This window comes from Macaca nemestrina, chromosome X (genome assembly GCF_043159975.1).
Source record: "Macaca nemestrina isolate mMacNem1 chromosome X, mMacNem.hap1, whole genome shotgun sequence".
Lineage (NCBI taxonomy): Eukaryota > Metazoa > Chordata > Mammalia > Primates > Cercopithecidae > Macaca > Macaca nemestrina.
Genome location: NC_092145.1, coordinates 23,561,484 through 23,565,584, shown reverse-complemented (window position 1 = coordinate 23,565,584; position 4,101 = coordinate 23,561,484). Strand labels below are relative to the sequence as shown.

The 4,101-nt window shown below is 42.3% G+C and overlaps 1 pseudogene; it reads right to left on the bottom strand.

The window, feature by feature from the left end:
* Window positions 1-855: 855 nt before the first annotated feature.
* Window positions 856-2,123, bottom strand: LOC105481431 (acylglycerol kinase, mitochondrial pseudogene; annotated as a pseudogene).
* Between the last annotated feature and the right edge of the window lie 1,978 nt (window positions 2,124-4,101).

Below are 4,101 nucleotides of genomic sequence, written 5' to 3'. Positions count from 1 at the left end.
CTTAGGTGGGTGAGGGGATACATCATTTTTCAAAATACTTTTGGGGGCCACATGAGCAGAATACTTTGTGGACCACTGCTTTAAAACACTATTTCTCCAAGTGTGGTTGAGGGACCAACTTACAGAATCACCTGGGAAGGGTGGCTGACTTTTTAAAAAATGCAGATACCTCAGCCCCATCCCCAAATTGGGTTGTTAGGTTTGGGGTGGACCCCAAATAGATCAATTTTCAACATGCACCCCAAGTGGCTCTCATGCAAACCATTTAGGAGGCACTACTTAAAAAAATAAAAACTAGCATTTTACAGTACTGTAGCCATGGCTGAAAGGGGAAACAACCTTGCATACATTTCTGGACTGAGGATAGAACTAAAATAAATGCTAAGCAAGAGCCGGAGCTCACAAAATAGCAGCACCCGTGGAGGAACCTAGAAATAGGAAATGGTCCCCAGGGAAGGAAGGCACTTTCCCCGGAATTCCTAGTACGGTCAAAGAACAAAATGGGAATGGAAGGGCTTAGGCAGGCTAAGCTCACTGTGGGCTCTCCACTGTGGTTGCACTGTGGGAGAAAACAGAAGAAAGTCCTTTTCCATCTTGAACCAGCCTGAGGAAAGCCCGTGTTTAGGAGGGTCGACCGTCACACCAAAACAAAACATCCACTAACGGAAGCTGATTGCAAAGCAGGTGACAGAGAACACTTTGGGAAGCACTGCTGGAGGGGGGCAGAGGGGTACTTGTCATGAAAATGCCCTCGGGACCCTCTGACAACACTGTTGGGATGGTTGAGGCACCTGTTCCCTTTTGGTCCCACTGGTGGCTTAAAATGTGGTCTGGGAGTACTTGTCTTCTGCCTGCTCACTGAGTGGGGCTTGCCAACATCTGTTCTCTCTTCCTAGGATCACAGAAGAACGGCAGGTTCCTGGGGAGCAGTTTCACCTCCACAGGCATCACTTCATACTCCTCACTGTCAATGCTAAAAGTGCTCCCTGCTCCCTCTGGGACAAGCAAAGTGCACTGGCTGGCTTGGAGACACTTCATGCCCTCGGCGTCCAGCTTGGCGTTTCTCACCTTTCGACTTCCTATAGTTATAAAGTTTCCTTTGCTGATGGTGTCGGCTTCAATGCAGATGTTCATAAAATCTTCTTTGCGTGTTGGGTCAAGCTGATTGTTCTGTGTTGTGATGGACAGTTCAATGGTGGACAGCTGCACATCTTTCCAGATCTCTCGGCTCACCTCTTGGGAAAGGGCATCCTGTGGTTGCGCCCAGTAAGATGTAAGCCTTCGTAATATTCTCCTGTACAAAAAAGGCCTTTGTACAGGGGTCTCCTTTGGTTCATTGGGAGGTCTCTCTGTAGGTCCCATATACAAGATAGAGGTTTCACGAGTCTGAGGCCACTCCTTAAGAGTGCTGAAGAAGTGGGCTACATTGATTTTTAGAGGCCTAAGATATCAGTACCTGCTAACTTTGATGCCAGCGTCTCTGAAGGATCCCCATCAAAGACCGGTCGTTGCAAACACAGGCTGTTCCTTTTCACCCTTGATCTGCAAGACATCAAATGGAACTGTCTCTCCGTTCACAATGGCAAGTGTAGCATCAGTAATATGTTGGAGTTTGCTTCCACTTTCAGTAAGGAGGTTATGACTCAAACTACTGGTCTCTCCCAGTGGGATAAATCCAATGGGAATCTTACTGAAGGTAGCCTCATCTGTTTGTCGAAGAACTCCAGTAACAACCTCCTGCAGTGTCCCATCTCCTCCTGCAACAATGATCACATAAGTGTTCTCCATCAGTTCCAGGAATTTCTTGGCTTGTACCTCATAATGTGCCTTAACAATAGTCACACCTATGCCAGGATAAATGTAAAATCAGGGCAGAATTTTTTTCAAATAGAGTCCTGGCTTTGCCTTTGCAAGCTGCAGGATTCAGAAAAAGTTTCCTTCTTCACTTGTGCATTGGAAGGAATGAGTTGATTGCCAAACACCTGAGCTTCTTCACAGGCTGCTCTCCTTAGTAGGTTATCACAGTGTTTTCCATAGAGCCACTGACCTCCCCAGGTCAGCAGGCAGAGCCCAGCAATAGCTTTCTTCCAATGATTTTGAAGTGTTTTAAATTACACTGTCATCTAGAGATTTGCATGGCTGGTCCCGCTCGGTAACCACTTTTATTAGCATTTTGTTGTAGTTGTTCAGCCTTCAGTGTTTCCTTATGCAAATTTTATACAAGCAAATACAAATGTACTTTCCCCGGAGTATGTAGGTAGCATACTAGTATTACACTGTTTTGTGCATTCTTTTTCCTCATTTATCATGGAGATCTGCCCTTACCTGTGCATGGAGAACTTCCTCATTTCTTTTCACAGCTGCATAATTTTGCACTGTGTAGACAAACCAAAGTTCACTCAACCAGTCTGAAATGAATATTTCAGCCTCAACAAGACTGAAATGAATATCTTCATACATATGTCAATTTATATGTGTGCGGGTATATCTGTAGGATAGATTTCCAGAAGTCGAGTTGCTGGTCAAGGATAATGAATTGGTAGTCATGATAGCTATATCTAGATTTCCTTCCATAAGGGTAATTGTGGGTTGAATTGTGACCCGTAAAATTCTTATATTGAAGTCCTAAGCCCTAGTAACTCAGAATGTGACTGCATTTGGAGAGAGGGTCTTTAAAGAAATAATTAAGTTGAAATGAGGTCATTAGGGTGGGTCGTAATTCAATTCGACTGGTGTCCTTATGAAAAGAGATTAGGACACAGACATGTAAAGAGGGAAGACTACGTGAAGACACATAGAGGAGAAGATGTCCATCTATAAGGCATGCAGAGAGGCTTCAGAAGAAATCAGTCCTGCCAACACCTTGATCTCAGACTTCTAGCCTGCAGAATGGTGAGAAAATTACTTTCTGTTGTTTAAGCCACCCGGTCTGCGACGTTTCTTATGGCAGCCCTACCAAACTAATAAATGTTGTACTAATTTGCAGTCCCATTAGTAATGTATGAGAGTGACTGTTTTCTATACAGGCTTGACAGTGGAGTGTGGTATCAAACTTTTGAATGTTTACCAAACTGATAGGTGAGAAAAAAAATCTTGGTGTAGTTTTAAATTTGAACTTTTCATATTATGAGAGAAGTCAAACATCTTTTCATATGTTTAAGGGCCATTACATTTTATTTTTTTATTTTTAAATTTATTTATTTATTTATTTATTTATTTTTTGAGACAGAGTCTCACTCTGTCTGCCAGGCTGGAGTGCAGTAGCGTGATCTCTGCTCAATGCAGACTCCACCTCCCAGGTTCAAGCGATTCTCCTGCCTCAGCCTCCTGAGTAGCTGGGAATACAGGCGTGCACCACCACACCCGGCTAGTGTTTTTTTTTTTTTTTTTTTTTTTTTTTTTTTTTTTTTTTGTATTTTTAGTAGAGATGGGATTTCATCATTTTGGCCAGGCTGGTCTGGAACTCCTGACCTCAGGAGATCCGCCCACCTCAGCCTCCCAAAGTGCTGGGAGTACAGGCACGAGCCACCATGCCTGGCCCCAGTGCCATTACATTTATATTAATTTCTTTTTTGTGTGTGGATTTCTTTTACTGTGAAAGATGTGTTCATTTACTTTGGCATTCCCATTTTATTTTTCTTATTTAAAAGATTTTGTATAAAGTTTAAGGAGTACAAGTGCAATTTTGTTACCTGGATATATATTGAGTACTGGTGAAGTCTATGCTTTTATTGTGTCCATCACCCAAATAATGTACCCATTAAGGAATCAATTGTACTGGTTAAGTAATTTTAGCTTATAAGGGAGAACATGTGGTATTTGACTTTCTGTTTCTGGGTTGTTTCACTTAAGATAATGGCTTCCAGTTCCATCCATGTTGCTGCAAGAGACACATTTCATTCTATTTTGTGGCTGAATAGTACTCCACTGTGTACACATACCACATTTTCTTTATCCAATCATCTGTTGATGAACATTTAGGTTGATTCCATATCTTTGCTATTGTGAGTAGTGCTGCCATAAACTTAAACATATGAGTGCAGATATCTTTTTTTAATATAATGATTTCTTTTCCTTGCGGGTAGATATGCAGTAGTGGGA